Source organism: Myotis daubentonii, chromosome 19 (assembly GCF_963259705.1).
Source record: "Myotis daubentonii chromosome 19, mMyoDau2.1, whole genome shotgun sequence".
Classification (NCBI taxonomy): domain Eukaryota; kingdom Metazoa; phylum Chordata; class Mammalia; order Chiroptera; family Vespertilionidae; genus Myotis; species Myotis daubentonii.
In genome coordinates, this window is record NC_081858.1 from 7,497,235 (window position 1) to 7,518,752 (window position 21,518).

Here is a 21,518-nt window from a genome sequence, read left to right on the forward strand (position 1 = left end):
GATAAATAAAAACTATAATACCATTTTTATCAGTCATATTGACAAAGATAAAATATTTCATAAAATATTTTGTTGAGAATTCAGGGAAATGCGCTCTCAAATTGTTGGTGGGGATGTAAACTAATTCACCCACTTTGAAGGCGATTGGATAATATTTACAAAATTAAAAATGTGCCGAAACCAGTTTGGCTCAGTGGATAGAGCATCAGCCTGCGGACTGAAGGGTCCCAGGTTCGATTCTGGTCAAGGGCATGTACCTGGGTTGCGGGCACATCCCCAGTGGGAGATGTGGAGGAGGCAGCTGATCGATGTTTCTCTCTCATCGATGTTTCTATCTCTCTCCCTTCCTCTCTGTAAAAAATCAATAAAATATATTAAAAAAAAGAAATGTATATAGGCTAGTCACTGTACTGCTTTTAATTATTTCAAAAGATTGCAAGTTTTAAATGTCCATGAATAGAGAGCTACTTAAATAATGCCACCTCCATACTTTGTAATTTAAATAAAATGACCAGTTAAAAAAGACTGAGTCAGCCTTATATATGCTATATGAAATGATCAACAAAATATATTGTTAAATGAAAAAAGTAAAGAACAAATAGTATAGTACGTTACACTGTTCTTGTGTTTTAAAAAATTTACACACACACACACACACACACACACACACACACACACACGGAATATCCTGGAAGGACACACAAGAAACTATTAACGGTAACTGACCTCTAAGGAAAGAAACCAGAGGAAAGGAAGAAGAGCAGAGGGAAGTTTCCTGTTACCTCCTTGTACATACTAAAATGTTTTCTAAAAACTATCTTTACCAAGAAGTTAAATTTTTAAAATATGTTTTCACGAGAGAAACCTAAGAAGAATTAATTGCTGAGTAGTGCTAACATATGGAGTTAACTCATTCTTCTACTTGTCCACTCATTTGTGCAACAAATAACCACTGAGCGCCCTAACCGGTTTGGCTCAGTGGATAGAGCGTCGGCCTGCGGACTGAAAGGTCCCAGGTTCGATTCCGGTCAAGGGCATGTACCTTGGTTGCGGGCACATCCCCAGTGCGGAGTGTGCAGGAGACAGCTGGTGGATGTTTCTCTCTCATCGATGTTTCTAACTCTCTATCCCTCTCCCTTCCTCTCTGTAAAAAATCAATAAAAAAAAAAAATAACCACTGAGCACCTGTTCTGGGCCAGACCCTTCTCCAGACGCCAGCAATGCCTGAAAACAGCCATTAAAAGTAGTTTACATCCTTCCTCACCACCTCCTTCTTCTAGACCCCCCCTGGCCTTAAACAGTTGTAAAAACCTGAGCTTGACTTTGCCACACTGGTTAAAAACTGATTTTATAATCCACCCTCTCCCCAGCACCTTGACTGCTGCTACCCAGATGAAGTCCTCTTGCACACACTGGCCATGTCTCCACCTTTCTCAAACTGTCTACGGCACTGCTCTCCAAGTGGGCGGGCCCAGGACCATCAGGATCCCTGGGGCTTGTTAGAAAAGCAAATTTTCAACTGGAGTGAAAGCTTGAGTTTGAGAACCAGCGGTCTACAGGAACTTTCAGTCCCCTGCAGATATATACACTTTTCTGTATTTGCAATGCCATTGATTCTTTTTTCTCACCAAATCATTTCTTCTTTATGACCCCAAGCTAGTTTTCCCTCAAAGGTTTACCCAAGAAAAGAATTACTTCCTGTAGATGCTGGATAATGGTTTGTTCCAATTCCAACTGATTTTATTTTTTCAAAATTCACAGAAACAATCTGTGGTGATAACACAGTCCATGGCTATTTCTTTGAGTTCAAATCCAGCTCCACTGCTTGCCAGCTGAAGGCCTTGGGTGAGTTACGTAAAGCAGTGAGCCTGTTTCCTCACCTGTAAAACTGAAGATAACATTACCTACTACCCAGGGCTGTGGGTAGATTAAAGGAGATAAACCACATAAAATGCTGGAGAAGACCAATCATTTATTTTTATGTATTCTACAGTTCCTGCTGTGTATAAAGCCTTTTTAATCTATTAATAACACTGATTTCCTCTATTGCTCATCCATAAATCCAGTCCTATTATCTACAGCTTCCTACTACCTAAAACAGATGTAGCTGCTCATGTTTCTTCTCTTTGTGATCCATCTTCCCATCTTTCTTTTTTCTTGCCTTGTACTTTTGTCTTTAAACAATAAATGACTTGAACTTACAAACTCACTATGAAGTATGCTTCCGCACTAAATAAATATAGTCAGAAGAAAATAGGGTTGCTTTGCCAGACTTTCAAACTGTCAGTAGACTTAAGTAGGTGATTACAAACCAAAGCAGATCTTTTGAGTTAAATGTTGCTTCATATGTAAAATAGGATGCTCAATATCTGAAGTACAAGAATTATGATAAACTTGGGGGGTAAGCAGATCACAAAGGCTCCATAACACATTCCCTGGCAAATATTCTGGTAAATTCTTTCCCTTCTGACTCAGAAGAAACAGACATACAGCAGAAAACACCAATGACTCTGCACATAAAATAGGAGATAGGCGCATTCCAAGATGCGCCTCTTCCAAATGTTTCCGCGTGGCATTTGTTGGGAGACGTCACAATCAGGAGTAGAGAGAAATGAAAGTTGCTACTTGCAAGGAACTTTCAAACGTGCAGACACTGTCATCTGTCTACTTGCATCCAGTGCTCACTTTGTCTTGGGAGGAGCACCCATCCTTACCCTCACTTTACAAAAGAGAAGAGACAGAAGCTCCAAGTGGTTAAACAACTGTCCAAAGCCACTAGGTGTACACGATGAGGCTGGGCTGAATGAAATTTAGCTAGAAACGTGTAGGATGAGCAGCTGCATTTACAAGTGCATAAAATAACTATGAGATCGATGAGTAACTGACGTCAACTCACCCTGTGTTCTGCCAAGTGTGGAAGTTATTCAACCACAGCTCACTCTAAGCACACATGGAGTTTATCTATAAACACATTTTTCATTATTAATCAAGTATTGGTTTTGTTGGCATCATTTTTCCAACAGAATCGTATGCAATAAAATAGGCTTCCCCACAGGCTGAGTTTCACAGAGCTATCCTAAAAAGGGTCTTTTTGGAAAATACATTCCAAGGCTCCATCCATTTAATTCTCTCTGAAAGCCTATTGTGCCATCATCTTTGTTATTTTCTCTATTTCAACTGTTAAGTGTAGAATTTGGTCAGATCCTCACTTGTTAATGGTGCCAGTGTCATCTGCACAGTCCTCCAGGACCACTTTATGGTGCATAAAATTTAGGATTGTTATGTCCTCTTGATGAATTGACCCTTTATTATATGAACATCCTCTATCCTTGGTTATACTCTCTGCTCTGAAATCTACTTTGTCGGAACCTGACAGAGCCACGCCAGCATTCTTTGGATTATATTTTTTGTCTTTTCGCTTTGCCATGTCTTTATATTTAAAGTGAGTTTCTTATAAATGGCATATGGTTGGTCTTGCTATTAACTGGTGTGTTTAACTATTTATCTTTAATGTGATTATTGGTAAAAATGGGCTTAACCTACCATTTTTCTATTTGTCCCATTTGTTCTTTGCACCTTCCCCCACTCTTTTTCTGTTTTAATTCCTTTGTTGACTTATTAGCCAAACCCTTTGCTGTGTTATTTCAGTGGTTGCTTTAGGATTTTAACATACACCTGTAACTTACCGCAGTCTACCTTCATGATATCACACCACCTCTCACATGTAAGAACTTCCCAGCAACTACTTCCATCTCCTTCCTCCCAGGCTTTGTGCTACTGTTGTCATACTTTTTATTTCTACATGTTATAAACCGCACATACACTGCTGTTATTTTTACATAAACAGACGATTATCTTTTAAAAAGACTTAAATAAAGGAAAAAATCCAATTGTTATTTATCAGAGTAATTACCACTTCCAGTGCTCCTGCAATATCACTTTTATTAAATCCTGCAGCTTTTGTAAGATTTGCAACTTCACTTTGCAACTATTCTGTTGGATATTTGACCCAAAAACACATGGGCAAGGTGGGCAGGAACAGACACAGCAGCTAACAGGGAGGGATGTTTGAGTGAAAGCTAATTTTATAATCAGCTGACTTGTTAGTTATATAGTTATGTCATGGCTAGTTTTACAACCTCAAATACTCGGAACAGTAAAAACTTGAATTATAAGACTATTTTATAGCAATGTCGCAGATTATCATTCACGTGAACCAATATGTAGCCAAAAATAAATTAATGCAACAACACATTCAACGAGTACCTGCTAAGCCCTGCTCTGGGCCAGCCACGATCCTAGATACTGGAAAACCACAGTGCATACATCAAAACAAAGCAAAGAAGTCCCTGCCTGCATGCAGCTGACATTCTAGTGCAGGGGTGGGCAAACTTTTTGACTCGAGGGCCACAATGGGTTCTTAAACTGGACCGGAGGGCCGGAACAAAAGCATGGATGGAGTGTTTGTGTGAACTAATATAAATTCAAAGTAAACATCATTACATAAAAGGGTACTTTTTTTTTTTTTTTTTAGTTTTATTCATTTCAAACGGGCCGGATCCGGCCCACGGGCCGTAGCTTGCCCACGGCTCCTCTAGTGGCATCCACCCAGCATCTCACATGGGGGGACATAAAAAGGACATGATCCCTATTCTCACAACACAAAACTCACACTGAAGAGAACCCTAAGCATTTTAGTAACTAAAATATAACAGAGACATATACACAAAGTGCAGTATCACAGTACAGAAGCTTAACTTTTTGTCATGTCGCAGAATTGATACCAAAGAGGAGCAGCTAATTTTCCCAAATATTGCAAGTTGAACCGTGTCCACGTCCACTGCCTGCATTAAGGAAGAAGTAGTGAAAGCCTGTCAGAAACAGGTGGTGATTCTTAAAAATCGGATGGGAATTCATTTGAAAGGCTAAGCTTTATCATTCTGCAGACACAGAATAACACAGATTTGGCTCCTGATTTGTGTGGCCTTATGAAGTGGCAGGACTGTCACTTTTCTGCTACATTCCTCTCTGGGTAGTGAATTCAGAATACTGCACGTAGCTGAAAGTCAACGAAGGTTTGCTGAGCATTCATCTTACGTTTTAGCAAGAGAACATTTGGCTATAAGAAACAGAAATCCACTGAAATGGCTTAGATACAAAAGAAAACTCAATGGAAAGGAATGGGACCGTCCTGTGGAACCTGAAGGCAGGAAGTAAAGATTTTAAGGGACCAGAGCCAGGAATTAGGAACATTTGGAACCGAGGCAGTTATGTATGTCTCGCCAGGTATCTTAACTCTGCTTCTCTCTGCAACTATCTTGACCTTCTCTGCCTCCACAAACCAGCTTTCCCTTTCCCAGCTCCATGCACACACTGGAGACTGAAAATCTGAGGCCCAACCGGCTCATCCTGTCCATGAAGCAGCTGCTCCCAGGGCCAGGGTCCTCATCCTTGTCCAACCAGCTGAGGCCAAAGGACTCACTCAAGTACTGTGAACATGCTGCCTCTAGGGGGGCTGGGAGGGACCTCAGAGCAAGGAGGCACCCTGAAAGGTGTCTACTACATTTATTCTGCCTGCCAGGCCCAGGTCAAAACAAAAGGAAACCTCAGCTAATGCAAAGGGAGGTTCTGTGTAGTTCTTCACTAGCAGCTTAAGAGGTAGCTCATAGCTATCATTCCTTGAACCAGGCAGAACCCTAAGAGCTGGGGTTTAGGGCCCCCGCTTGCCCCCCACCAGGAAAACTAAAAGGGGAGTAGGTATCTCTCTTTCTCCCTGACAAAACCTCAAGAGCTAGACTGGGGTGGGGAACGTCCAGCCCGCGGGCTGTATAAGGCCTGAAAAATCATTCGGTCTGGCCTGGCCAAGGCATTAGGGGTGAGTTAATTAAATGTTTGACCAACTATAGCAGGTAATTTTTAAGCTGATAATTTTGTATGGCCTGCGAATGATGTTATAAATATCCAAATGGCCCTTGGCAGGAAAAAGGTTCCCCACCCCTGAGCTAGATGAAAGATGCTTCATTCAGAAGCTAGTGTTGGGATCCCAACACTACTGTTTTATCTACGAAAAGGATGCAGACAAAAGAAAAAGGGTCTCTCTAAAAAATATGGACGAACACAATGAGTGAAGGCCATCAGCCCAATCAAGTAGATAGGAGTAGGGCCTGGCAGTCCCACCTGCTCTCTGGGTTCAGGACCCTCCACCTTGACAAGGGGCAGCAGGGCTGAAGGAACTCCTGGTTCACCCTAGGCGAGGAACAGTCATTAACAATGACATGAGTAACGATGGCCAGTCTTTTGAGGAGACATAAAGCCTGCTCAGCAGCTGTGGATGGGCACCCATGCCAGTTTGTAGCATGCCCCTCCCACCTCCCAAAGGAGGCCAGCCAGAGTGTGGTAATGAAACTGCACATAGTGGAAATGGGCTCTAAATGAGTTTAAACTGATTTATGCTAGCTTTTGTAAAGATGACTCGATATCAGGAAAGTGCTACCACTGTGAAATAATGTCGACGATCCTTAAGACCTCCGCCTAATGGTACTTGCACAGAATATTTATATTCCTCATCATGGGAACAAGGACCATAATGGATACCATTTTTGTTTTATTAGGGATGCATATTTAAATTAATCTGCTATTTGCCTAAACAATTAGCTGCTTCTGTTTGTGTGCACAAAGCCAAAATTGCAATTAGGCTTCCATCAAAAAGATAAGTCCCAACTAAAACTGTCCCGGTGGAGTCATAAGAGCTCAGGGCAGAACTTTCCAAAATTACTTTTTAGCATAATGGTAATTATGTTAATTGCTTGAAAGGTAAATAACTGCTGAACTGGTTTTGGAAAAAAAAAACACACACACACAATTGGTGTTGCCCCTCCCCTTTAATCTTTTTCATGCACCATAAAATTTAAAACAGGTTACCAGTTTAGAAAGCCAGAGACTGGTCACTTCTTGCACTAGTTTGTCTTAGTGCTTTCCTAATTAGAACTTTTTAGCCAGGAGCTCCTACTCTCTTGAGCTTGCGCAATAAATACCTGAGGCTTGGCCTCAGCTTCGTAATACGTAGTTAAGTAGACAGGATCAATTAACTGCAGTTCAGAGACACTGAATGAAGCTGACTATTTATAAAGACAGCTGGCAACCTCAATTTCCACCATGTACATAAACACTTGCCTATCAGAAATTAAGCAGGAGTCAAAAGAAATCCTACAACAAGAGGAAAGGCATTTTAACAAAAATGTTAAATATACCCATAGCGCTCACTAAACATGCACCTCTTCATTAAACTCATACAACATCACTATGAAGTGAACACCAGGGATGTAAAGATGGCATAAAGTCTGAGAGGACAAAAACACTTGGTTTCATGGAAGAGGTGGCCCGGGCGCAATTAATATCAGTGCAAACAAGGGTCATGATGCTGCATCCACCGTGCATGTCATACTGCACATTCCAGCTACACAAGCTCTAATGCTGAACTCTATTACTTACAAAAACAACAACAAACAAGCAAAAACACCAATAAGCAATGAAGCACTGTAGAAGCTGCATTTTAGATTGACAAGTAAGAAATCTGGGGGAGTCAGGGGCTAAGCGGGTTGGAGGAAAAAGAACACTTACTTTTACTCTATATATTTTGGTACTATTTGTTTTTCTACATGTAATACTATAACAAACAATTTCTTATTACCTGTATACAGATCCTTATAAATACTGGTATGATTAGAATGGGATATTTTGATTATTTACTAATTCCAATCTTGATCTGCATAATTTTATAATATTTAACTCTGATGTACACAATTAAATTAAAATCTCAAATTCTACTTCTGACCCATCAATGGGTTAAGGTGAAATGAATTCCAGAACATTCCACAACACCACCACCACTTCCCTGGATCAGACCAGGGCAGGACAGCCCAGAACAGGGCCTAGGCCAGGCTGGCATTGAGGCTTAGACTCCTTATTCATTCATTCATTCATTCATTCATTCATTCATTCATTCTCTCTCTCTCTCTCTCTAACTACCTACTGGTATAAAGAAAATACGCCTATCTTCAAAATTAGTTTCACTCATATGCTGACTGACAAAACTATAATATTTAGAAACATAATTTAAGATTGATGCTGGTAAATGTTGAAGCTGAGTGATGGGTACATGAGGGTTCGTCATATTATTCTGTACTATAATAAAAGGATTTTTAAAAACAACAAATTGAAAGACTATCAGTGACAAAAGTAAAAACTATCATCTTGTAAAAGTAAAAACTATCATTTGTGTTTTACTCATGTTTTCAGTAGCTACACTACAAAGTGACTTCTCAGACCAAATGAACTGACAATGCAAATTCCAGTGATGACATTTTGCAGCTTTTAGAAAGCCCATTCCAAATCCTCAAAAGACCTTGAAACCATACTATAAATTTCCTTTCAATAAAATTATTAAATGGCTCTAAAACAAACAAAAAGATCTAGATGTAAAGATTTAGATTACAGCAAAATGGCAGTCAGTTTTGAGTTACCTGGTATCAAGTGAGAATGAAAAAATGGAAACCACAGATAATCTAACCTCTTACTTAGGCATTCAGATCCCAGTGCCAATCTTCCCAGTGTAGGTGGGTTTTGTCAGGAGGATCCTACACGTTTGGGCCAGTAGTAAGGCAAGTAAATTCTATAATAATAAAAGTGTAATATGCTAATTAGACCTAGACCGGACAGCCGAATGACCTTCCGGACATCATTCCAGATGACATTCCAGACGAAGCCACGGCGCGGGGGCTGAGGCAGAGGTGGTTAAGGGCGATCAGGCAGGCAGATGAGTGGTTAGGGGCAATCAGGCAGGTGAGCAGTTAGGAGCCAGCGGTCCTGGATTGCGAGACGGATGTCCGACTGCCGGTTCATGTTGGGATCGGGCCTAAACTGGCAGTCGTGCGGGATTGGGCCCAAACTGGCAGTTGGACATCCCCTGAGGGGTTCCAGATTACGAGAGGGTGCAGGCCAGGCTGAGGGACCCCCCACCCATGCACGAATTTCATGCACCAGGCCTCTACTGTTAAGTAATAGTAGTGAAAGTGAACATCATTGCTTTGTTTCCAATCTTAAGGTGACAGTATTGTCTTTTACTATCCTATCTAATAATAGAGAAACATGGTAATTAACCGTAACTTCGCTACCCTTCCCATTGGTTAATCAGTGAGATATGCAAATTAACTGCCAACCAAAATGGCAGCCGGCAGCCAGGCAGCTGAAGCAAACAGGAGGCATGCTTGCTCCAGTGAAGGAGGAAGCCAAGGTTCCCCGCCTGCCGCTGCCGGCCTCTGAGCTGCAACTCTAAGAAACAATGTTGCAATTATAGAAGCTAAACCACCCCAGAAACCTGCTTTCAGCCAGCTGGGATCTCAGAGCTGGAGTTGCAACAGTGTTACAATTATAGAATCCAAACAAACCCAGATCAGCAGCCAAGGTCTCAGAGCTGGAGCCGAGCCTCAGAGCTAAAGCCGGATCTCAGTTCCAGTGACAGCCATAGAAGGTAAATAAATCCCAGAATAAAAAAAAAAAGAAAAAAAGGAGAGGTTGGGAGCTTCAGTCGCCCGCCAGCCTGAAAATGGCCCTCAGCCCCTCACCCAGACTGGCCAGGCACCCCAGTGGGGACCCCCACCCTGAAGGGGGTGTGACCAGCTGCAAACAGCCATCAGCCCCTCATCCAGGCTGGCCAGGCACCCAAGCGGGACCCCCACCCTGATCCGGGACACCCTTCAGGGCAAACCAGCCAGCCCCCACCCGTGCACCAGGCCTCTATCCTATATAGTAAAAGGGTAATATGCCTCCCAGCACCGGGATCAGCGGAGCCGCAAGGCCTCCCGAACCCGGGATCAGTGGAGCCGCAAGGCCTCCTGGCCTGGGATCAGCGGAGCCTCCCAGCACTGGGATCAGCAGTGCCGTGAGGCCTCCCAGCACCGGGATCAGCGGAGCAGCGAGGCCTCCCAGCACTGGGATCAGCGGAGCAGCGAGGCCTCCTAGCACTGGGATCAGCTGAGCAGCGAGGCCTCACTGTCCCGGTGTCAAGCGGAGCAGCGAGGCCTCCCAGCACTGGGATCAGCGGAGCTGCGAGGCCTCCTGGCCCCTGGAGCAGCGTGACAGGGGGCAGCGTCCAAACCCCCTGATCGCCCTGCAGCTCTGTGACAGGGGGTGGGGCCACAACCCTCTGATCCGCTCTGCTCTGTGTGTGACAGGGGGGAGCTCCCCAACCCCCTGATTGGCCCTGCTCTGTGCGTGACAGGGGGGAGCTCCCCAACACCCTGATGGGCCCTGCTCTGTGCGTGACAGGGGGGAGCTCCCCAACCCCCGCTGGGCCCTGCTCTGTGCGTGACAGGGGGCAGCACCCCAACCCCCTGATTGGCCCTGCTCTGTGAGTGACAGGGGGTGGCGCTGTAACCTCCCCATCGACCCTGCCTTGAATGTGACAGGGGGCGGTGCCCCAACCCCCCAATTGGCCCTACCCTGAGCGTGACTGGGGGTGGCATTGCAACCTCCCGATCCGCCCTGCTCTGAGCCCGACCAGGGGCTGCACCTAGGAATTGGGCCTGCCCTCTGCCACCCGGAAGCCGGCCTAAGCCAGCAGGTCGTTATCTCCCGAGGGGTCCCAGACTGTGAGAGGGCACAAGTGGGGCTGAGGGACACCACCCCCCACCGCCAGTGCACAAATTTTTGTGCACTGGGCCTCTAGTCTATATCTATAAAAGGCTAATATGCTGTGTCGGACCTATCATTATGACAAGCACTGACCACCAGGGGGCAGATGCTCAACGCAAGAACTGTCGTGCTGTAGTGACTTGGCAGCAGCAGTTCTCGGGTGATGCACCCTGAAACCAGAGAGGAGGGAGCCTGATTCCTCACTGGACTGTGTGATTCCACCTTCAGCCGTGGGTTATGTTGTTGCTGGGGCACTGTCGGCCCCGAATCTGGTTTACTGCACACTTGCGTTTGTGTTCCACACCCTGTACAACAGCAACTTTGCAGAGTGCCCTCTCGCACTCCAGGACCCCTCAGAGGATGTTGGAGAGCCGGTTTTGGCCCAATCCCTGTGGGCCAGGCCGAGGTCACTCACTCCACACATGCAGGGGAGAGACTGCAGGAGGTTGGCTCCAGGATGTGTCCGGCCCATCACACCCAGTCCCGCCCCACTGGCCACCTTCTAATTAATTTCCTTTCAATATGCACAAACCCATGCACCAGGTCATTAGTTAAATATAAAATTAGCTGTAGGTTTTTCATAGATGCTCTCAAGCAGATGTAGAAAATTCCCTTCTTGGTCAATGAACTAAGAGTTTTTATCATGAGTACAAATTGGCTTTCATAAAATATTATTGTTTCATTGAGATGATCAGATGGTTTTTCTTTATAGTCTATTAACATGATGAGTTATATTGACTGATTTTCAAATTTTAAACTAACCTTGAATTCCTGGGATGAATGCTAACTGGTTATGATGTATTACCCTTTCAATGTATTGCAGGATTCAATTTTCAAATATTCCATTCAGGATTTTTATGTCTATATTCATGAGATATATCAATCTATAGCTTACTTATTTTCATGTATCAGTTATACTTTTTTTCTTTATCTGTTTATTTATTTATTTGTTTTTTTTTAATTAAATCTTTATTGTTCAGATTATTACATTTGTTCCTCTTTTTTCCCCCCCATAACTCCCCTCCTCCCAGTTCCCGCCCCACCCTCCGCCCTCACTCCCCACCCACTGTCCTCATCCATAGGTGCACGATTTTTGTCCAGTCTCTTCCCACATCTCCCACACCCCTTTCCCCCCCAAGAATAGTCAGTCCATTCCCTTTCTATGTCCCTGATTCTATTATAATCAACAGTTCATTCTGTTCATCAGATTATTTATTCACTTGATTCTTAGATTCACTTGTTGATAGATGCATATTTGTTGTTCATAATTTGTATCTTTACCTTTTTCTTCCTCTTCCTCTTCTTAAAGGATACCTTTCAGCATTTCATATAATCCTGGTTTGGTGGTGATGAACTCCTTTAGCTTTTCCTTATCTGTGAAGCTCTTTATCTGACCTTCAATTCTGAATGATAGCTTTGCTGGATAAAGTAATCTTGGTTGTAGGTTCTTGGTATTCATCACTTTGAATATTTCTTGCCACTCCCTTCTGGCCTGCAAAGTTTCTGTTGAGAAATCAGCTGACAGTCGTATGGGTATTCCCTTGTAGGTAACTGAGTTTCTTTCTCTTGCTGTTTTTAAGATTCTCTCTTTATCTTTTGCTCTTGGCATTTTAATTATGATGTGTCTTGGTGTGGTCCTCTTTGGATTCCTTTTGTTTGGGGTTCTCCGCGCTTCTTGGACCTGTTAAGTCCATTTCTTTCACCAGGTGGGGGAAGTTTTCTGTCATTATTTCTTCAAATAGGTTTTCAATATCTTGCTCTCTCTCATCTTCTGGCACCCCTATAATTCTGATGTTGGTATGCTTGAAGCTGTCCCAGAGGCTCCTTACACTATCCTTGCATTTTTGGATTCTTTTTTCATTTTGCTTTTCCGGTTGGATGTTTTTTGCTTCCTCGCATTTCAAATCATTGACTTGATTCTTGCGCTCCTCTGGTCTGCTGTCGGGCGTCTGTATAATATTCGTTAATTCAGTCCTTGTATGCTTAATTTCTAGTTGGTTCCCCAATATAAGATCGAGGGTCTTATTAGTTTTCGTGTAGATCTCATTAAGTTTATCAGCAGCTTCTAAACAGTTCTTGAGAGACCTTAAAAGTGTGGTTCTGAACTCTATATCTTCCATTGACAATTTTGTCCTGTTTCTTTGTCTCCGCATTTTGTTATGCTTCCTTGGTGCACCCCCTAGTGGTCTTGGTTCGCAGTCTTATAGTTAAATCTTGATTGTTGTAGCTAATTCCAGGGAGGGTTTGACCTCCAGGCCAAGTGGCTATGAGAATCAGCTGTGTCAGCAGTGAGAGAACTTCTGTCCTCTAGGGAGGTGCTAATCTAGCCTTTGCCTGAGGCTATCCAGCAAATGCCTCTGTGCAGGGCTTGGGCGGGGCGGGTCGCACAGGATCAACAGCGTGGGCCGGAGAGAGCAGTTATGGCGGCTCTCAGTCCTGTCCCCAGGGGCTCTGCCTCTCTGAGTCCCAGCACCCACTGCAAAGCTCCGAGAGAAAGCTGCACTCGCTCTGACCGAAGCCAAACAGTCCCGCTTCTCCCATTTGAGTCTGGGTCCCTAAAGACTCGCCCGGATCTGGTGCTCAGAGTCTGCGACTCCCTCCCGATTGAAAACAACAACCGCGCCCTCCGCCGCCAGCCCGCTCCGCGCACTCCGCACCTCAGAATTTGACTTCAGCACTGCGCCTCCTCTGAGTGTCCGTGTGCGTTTCTCTTTCCTCCTAGTTGTAGGACTTCCACTCAGCCAGCGTTCCTGTGGTTCTGGGTGATGTCCCTTCCGTTTTTTGGTTTCACTTTTGAAGTAGTTGTTCAAAGCAGCAAACTCCGCCGTTAACCTATGCCGCCATCTTGGTTCTCCTATTTATTTGTTATTATTAGTTTTTAATCCTCACCTGAGGATATACTTAGAGAGAGCTTTTTTTCTTTATCTGATTTTAGCCTCAAGGCAATGGTAGAATTCACCAGTAAAGTGACAGAGCTTGCAGCTTTCTTTGTATAAAATTTCTAAATCAGAAATTCAATTTAATGAAAATGAAGCTATTTCATTTTTCTAGTTCTTTTTAAGTGAATTTTAGTAGTTTGTGTCTTTCAAAAAATCAATTTATCCATTTCATCTAACTGGTTGAATTTAATGGCATAAAGTTGTATAAATATTTCATTATAGTCCTTTTACCATTTGTAGTCTCTGTAATGATGTCCCCGTCTCTTACATTCCTGATGTTGGCAATTAATTTCTTTTCTCTTTTTTTCCTAATCACTCTGGCTAGTATTTATTAATTTGATCTTTTTAAAGGAACCAGTTTTCTGTTTCAATTATTTTTCTGTATTGTTTTTCTCCCTCTTCTATTTCATTGATTTCTGCTCTTAACGTTATTACTTTATTCTTTACACTTATTTTGTTTTTCTTTTTCTAGTTTCTTAAGGTAAAAAGTTATAATGTTGATTTGAGACTTTCTCTTTTCTAATAGAAGCACCTAATACTATAAATTTCCATCTAAGCACTGCTTTAGCTACATCCCATACATTCATCCAGTTCAAAATATTTGCTACTTTCTTTTGTTATTTAGAAGGAGTATACTATTTAATTTTCAAATATTTGGAGACTATCCCTGCCCCAGCCCTGGAGTCAGCCATTTCTGCAAGTAGTCCTGGCTCCTTTCAGTGGGGAGTGATATTTTCAAGGTCTAAGCCAGCCGTGGCAAACTACGGCCCGCGGGCTGGACCTGGCCCGTTTGAAATGAATAAAACTAAAAAAAAAAAAGACCGTACCCTTTTATGTAATGATGTTTACTTTGAATTTATATTAGTTCACACAAACACTCCATCCATGCTTTTGTTCCGGCCCTCCGGTCCAGTTTAAGAACCCATTGTGGCCCTCGAGTCAAAAAGTTTGCCCACCCCTGGTCTAAGCACTAGGTGAGCTCATACCTACTAGGCTGTTGCTCCTTTTATACCTTCTCAGCAAACAAAGCTAGAAGATACATGAACATATATGCTTACACACACACATTTCTATTTACTTCTCTGTTTACATTGAAAATCATGAATTTTATAGACACTTCCTATTCCTAACCGGCCCTACAGGGTTCATTCTGACTACCCCCTTTCCATATCTGTAACTCCCTTCTCCAATAAGAAGAAAACTGGCTCCCATCATCCTCAATATACATACCTGCCCAATCTCCCTGTATGCTGCCAACCTCCCGAACCCGCCAGGCCACTGCCCCACTTGGACTTCCTGCTGCACCTGTCCCTGGCCTCACTGAGCTGCCTTCCTACTCCATGTGCCTGTGTAATGGTGTTCTGACTAAAAAGGCAGGCACATTCTGCTTTTAAAACAAGAATATATTCCACAAATATATGTATTCCTGCTTTAAAAGAGCTCTAGGGTTTTGGATGAATAAATGCTACAACCAAAATGTTAAGTATTCAAAAGGAAATTCTCTGACTTAAAATTTTATTATTTTCTTCCAAAAAACTAATTCATGCTTGGTTTTCATTAGGTAAATTTGAGAACTTGGACAATCTATTTCTCGAGTTTCAGCTATCTCCTCAAAGCCTCTCTGTACTATTTACTGCTCCTTTTGGTTTTTAAGCTTAACTGTAGTAAGACAGGACAGCTACTTTGAATTTATGCATCAGACTGTCTTATTAAAAATCACTGTTCAGTAAGACCATCCAATAAGCCAAAGGATTAACACCAAATCTTATATCATAAATTCAATATATCATTTTTTTCTGCATGAGAAAATCATTTCATATTATTTTCACTAGTAACTTCAAAACTTCATAGTGATACTAAAATTGATCACCTGCTCGTCTGTGCCTACAGCATGAGAACTTTCCTCTCCAGTGTTTCTTAAATTTGAGAGCTCAAGACCTCTAAGATTCATTGCTGTACTCTCAGTGTGAAAAACAAAGCATTAGAAGGTGATCACTTGGTGCCAACAGCCTGTGACTACAAAATGCAAATTCAAATACTGAAACCCCACAGCATGGTTCAGCTACAAAGTCAAAAGATCCAGATTCTTTTTACTATTTTTAGATTACCATAAAAGATACCCAGATTTTAAAAATGTTCCTAAAGATCTCACAACTCCCACCCGTGATTGTATCTGTGGACACCTGTTTGAGGAATACTGCCCTATTAGTTACAAAGCATTCATAAGCAAGCATAAAACAAATAGAATTTCAAACTCCTCTTACTGAAAATAGAAAAACCTTTAAAAGGCATTTTTATTCAGTAATTCCCTCCATCACAGAAACAATCTCTATGGCTTGCCTTTGAAATCAAACACCCTAGACCGCACCAGTTAGTCAACGTTAGAGTTCAATGCCTTAAGAAATACTTCAACACAGAAATAACCACCTCAGTTCAGAACTCTGCATTTCCTTTTTTAACTCCAATTTGAACAGCTTTGAAATGTGAGCATTCCTACTGGTAAGAAATTGTTCAAATTTATTAATGTATCCTATCTTTGAAAAAGAATAAATATATCAGGTATTTTGTTTTGTTTTGTTTTGTTTTGTTTTGTTTTGTTTTGTCAGAAAGTTGTTCCATTTTGTTTTGTTCACTGAGAGTCTGACTAAGATTCCTAAATCTAAGCACACAGTAGGCAAAGGTTTCAGGCAAGAACTGATTACTGAAACTTCTAAAAGAAAAATGACCAGAAAAAAAAAGGCCTTGAAAAAAAACCCCACAAAATTCTCCCTATCCACAGCCAACTGTCTCAGCCATCTCCAATGCTTTAGTAAATTCATAATCCACTTCTCAAACTTCCATTTTGACCAGGGCAGGGGAGAAGACTGAATATTGCACTCAAAGGTTAAGGCATTACATTCAAATGTCATCATCCACATACAAATAAGAAACATAAGCAAAATGATCAAGAACTGATCTTTTACTCAACAAAATCAGTCTCCATAGCCGCCTAACTAAAACACAGTCCTGCTGCTCACTGCTGAAAGAAGCTTGGAGAGACCCACTTCCATCCATTGTTAATATGTCAGTAAAGGAGAAATCAGAGCCACTTCAGCCCAGGGCAGCACAGTCCGGGACAATGGAGCATGTGTGTGTCAGACAATGACGCTGGGAGTGCTGCAGAAGTGGATAAGCCACTTTGCCTTGCTTGATGGCACCAAAGAAAGACGACTGTTGGCTGTCCCATCTAGGTTTCCACAAGCTAAACTGCACTGGGTCTTGTCCCTCTTCTCCCCATTTAGGGGGAACAAGTAAGACTTTCTTTGCACCTAAGAAGAGTGTAACCTCATTTCTCTGCAAAGAGTGAGTTTTCAAGACAAACTCTGTGAACAGGGAGTGGGTTTCCAGTACACTGCCGTTCCCTAATGCTGTGGCTCAAGGCCAAAGGCAGGCAAGCATGGAGCAGATGGAGTCCTGGCAAGGTCTCCCACTGTCCCTGCATTAGCAGCATCTGCTCATTACTCAGAACCTTCGCCTGCTTTATCTAATGCTCCAGGAAAAGCATTTTGATTTGATTCATTTTGGTACGGTAACGTGCAACACAATTAGTGGTAAAATCAACTGGAGGATGGCCAGTGCTGACAATCGGAAACAAGGCAGAAGAAATATGAGGCCAGTGGGTTGGAATTCAAAAAATCACAACTGTGGATCACCTTGCCAAAGCTCAATACCCCAGGTGGGTGTACAATGTTCCTGCGCGCAAGGAGGCTGAAAAGGATGAAGGGATGACTCACTTTCTCCCAAAGCTGTTTCCATCTCTCCTCTGGATCTGACTCTTTCTATGTGTGGATCACCATCGGGTTTCAACGGCTACAGAGCTTCCCTTTGGCACAACCAGGGAGCTGAAGTTCATTAACTCATTTTATTATCCAATTCTCCTCTTCTGTGGGACATAGTTACAAATTTTATACAGCAGACCCCACAAGGTGAAGTTTCCTTTCTGCCCTGTTGTGCCTAAGAAGAGTCTGTTCTCTGCTCCTGGAAAGGAGGAATGTAAAAATGCACGTTTGATTATTTCAATCTGTCTTTACCCAGAAGTAGCTACTCATGAGTATATTGGTATAAATACCACCATGACAATCTGTTAAACTGAAGTGAAACCAAAGACAATGCCACCTGAGGTCTGGGGAGAAAGTGAGAAGTTGTTGTTTACCTCAGAAATAGTAACAACCCCAATCAGACTGGTAAACAAGCTCAGAGTAACAGAGAGGCAAGAAAACACAACAGCTCTTATCAAAGAAACAATCCTAATAGCAAAAGGAATTTGATACAAGTCACAGATAGATTTCGGGGTGAACGATGAAGGCATGGAAGTACTGCAGACTTTACCTAGAACAGGAATAGCCCCCAGAACAGGATACAACTGATAAATAGGATAATGTGAATGTAAACAACTGGACAGACCACTGGACCAGAACTTAACATCCAGAAACAGACAAATACTAAAAGAATTCATACCTAAAAACTTGTAAAGGCACCACCTCCAACCAGTGAGGCAGACACAGACTTTCTAAAAAGATATGCTAGAAAAAGGATATACTTGAATTCATCTCTCATACTATTCCAGGATGGACTCTATATTGATCGAAACTTAAATATGAAAAACTAGCCCGGCCAGTGTTGCTCAGTGATTGAGCATCAACCTATGAACCAGGTCATGGTTCAATTCCTAGTCAGAGTACATGGCCGGGTTGCAGGCTTGATCCCCAGTGTGGGGCATGCAAAAGGCAGCCAATCAATTACTCTCTCGTCACTGATATTTCTATCTCTCTCTCCCTCCCTCTTCCCCTCTAAAATCAATCAATCATCCTACATATATTTAAATACAAATACATCATCCTATATAATAAAAGGGTAATATGCAAATTGACTCTAACAGCAGAACAACTGGAAATGACTGGTCAAAATGACACACACTGACCACTAGGGGGCAGACGCTCAATGCAGGAGCTGCCCCCTGGTGGTCAGTGTGCTCCCACAGGGGGAGCTCTGCTCAGCCACAAGCCAGGCTGATGGCTGCCAGCACAGTGGTGGTGGCGGGAGCCTCTCCTGCCTCCTCAGCAGTGCTAAGGATGTCCAACTGCAGCTTAGGCCTGCTCCCCGCTGGCAAGTGGACATCCCCCAAGGGCTCCCGGTCTGCCAGAGGAATGTTTGACTGCCAGCTTAGGTCCAATCACCTGGGGAGCGGGCCTAAGCCAGCAGGTGGACATCCCCCGAAGGGTCCCGGACTGTGAGAGGGCACAGGCCAGGCTGAGGGACCCCCCCGCCGAGTGCACAAATTTTTGTGCACGGGACCTCTAGTATATAATAAAAGAGTAATATGCAAATTGATCCTAACATCAGAACGACAAGGAACAACCGGTCCCTATGAAGTGCACTGACCACCTGGGGGCAGACACTCAACACAGGAGCTGCCCCCTAGAGGTCAGTGCGCTCCCACAGGGGGAGTTACGCTCAGCCACAAGCTGGGCTGATGGCTGCAAGCGCAGCGGTGGTGGTGGTAGCAGGAACCTCTTCTGCTTCTGCGGCAGCACTAAGGATGTCCGACTGACGGCTTAGGCCCGATCCCCTTGGGAGCAGGCCTAAGCCAGCAGATGGACATCCCCCGAGGACTCCCGGGCTGCCAGAGGAATGTCTGACTGCCAGTTTAAGCCTGATCCCCCAGGAAGCGGGCCTAAGCCGGCAGGTGGACATCTCCCGAGGGGTCCTGGACTGCAAGAGGGCGCAGGCTGGGCTGAGGGACCTCCCCCGCACTCCAGTGCATGAATTTTCGTGCACTGGGCCTCTAGTGTGTGTGTGTGTGTGTGTGTGTGTGTGTGTGTGTGTGTACAAATTAGTAGGTACAGATGTGAAAAAACTCAACCTCTCCCACACTAAGAGAAATGTCAATTGCAATTATAGTTGGATACCATTTCTTTTCTATCAAAGTGACAAAAACCTAAAAGTTTGAAATATACTTTGCTCATAAAACTGTAAGGAAACGAGAACGCCTTCATACCTTGCTGATAAGAGTGCAAAATAATACAGCCCCATTTGCATTTTTATAGGAAACTATAAAATGTCATTTATACAAGATTTTCCACTACAATATTGTAATAGCAATAGATCAAAAACAATACAGTTCCCCAACAATGGAATAGTATGCAGGTATGAAGAAGAAGTGTATTTTGTATAAACTACCATGCACTGTCTTTCTAGATATGCATGTTGCCCTGGCTAGTGTGGCTCAGTTAGTAGAAGGGTTATCCCATACACTGCAAGGTTGCAAGTTTGATCCTGGCCCTGGTGGGGGTGCGTGCAGGAGGCAACCAATCGATGTTTCTCACATCGATATTTCTCTCTCTCTCTGTCTTCCCATTCCCTTCCCCTCTCTCTAAAAACTAATGACAATGTCCTTGGGTGAGGGTTTTTAAAAAAAGATATGTATGTGTATCAGAGCATTATTCACAATAGCCAAGGTATGGCAACAACCCAAATGCCCACCAACAGATGAATGGATAAAAAATATGTGGTATGTACACACAACAGAATATTATTCAGCCATGAGAAAGGACAATCTCTTGCCATTTGCGACAATATAGATCAGTGGTTCTCAATCTTCCTAATGCCGCGACCCTTTAATACAGTTCCTCATGTTGTGGTGACCCCCAATTTCATTGTTACAAATTGAACATAATTAAAGCATAGTGATTAATCACAAAACAATATGTAATTATATATGTGTTTTCCAATGGTCTTAGGCGACCCCTGTGAAAGGGTCGTTCGACTCCCAAAGGGGTTGCGACCCACAGGTTGAGAACCGCTGATATAGACGAATCTTGAGCGTATTATGCTAAGTGAGATGGTCAGAGAAAGACAAATACTGTATAATCACTTATATGTGGAATCTAAAGAAGTCAAAACTGTAAAAAACAGTAAAATGGTGGTTACCAGAGGAAATGATTGACCGTGTCTAAAGGTATAAACCTGTAACAAGTAGTAAATGAGCCATAAGGTTCTAATGCACAGTATAATGAATTTAGACAATAATACTGTACCTGGCAATCATACTATACTATATAAATATATGAAAGTAACACACTATACACTTTAAACTATACAATGTTACATATCAAATTTATGCAATAAAAAAGATATGCTATTAAGTGAAAAAAGCCAAGTTATGAATTACTTACTATAAGGTGGTATATCATCCTTTATTTTAAAAAGGGGACATAAGAATTGATATTCATATTTGCAATGCAAAAATATGCAAGGATTGACAACAAACTAAAAAATATGGCTGCTTTACAATGGAGTTGACAAAAATGAAAAGAAGCAAGACTTCCCAATATATTTTCATTGTGTTATTAGTTGTTTGTGTTAGTTTGATTTTATGTCCCCCAAAATATATGCTTAGTCAAAAATATTAAGCTATAAAATAAAACCCACTCCTTTATGAACTAAAAATTAAAATCTCACACACACATACACACACAATTACCATCTAGAAAAATAACCCACAAACACAGTTCACTAAAGAGTAAATGACAAATGAATAAGGTATTTGAAATAGTCCTTAGTCTTTTCTTTTCAACCAGAAAAGATAACAACACAGCCCTAGCCAGTTTTGCTCAGTGGATAGAGCATAGGCCTGCAGACGAAAGGGTCCCAGGTTTGATTCCAGTCAAAGGCACACACTGTTCCTTGGTTGCAGGCTCCTACCGGTCCGGGCCCTGGTCAGGGCTCGAGCAGGAGGCAACCAATTGATGTGTTTCTCTCACATCGATATTCTGTCTTTCCCTGTCTCTTCCACTCTCCCTAAAAATCAATGGAAAAATATCCTCAGGTGAGGATTAAAAACAAACA

General features: G+C 42.7%; 1 protein-coding gene across 3 annotated transcripts in view; it reads right to left on the bottom strand.

Annotated features, from left to right (window-relative positions):
• The window catches only part of FBXW8 (F-box and WD repeat domain containing 8), a 119,583-nt gene that overhangs the window by 43,795 nt on the left and 54,270 nt on the right, over positions 1 to 21,518 (bottom strand). The window lies entirely within an intron of this gene.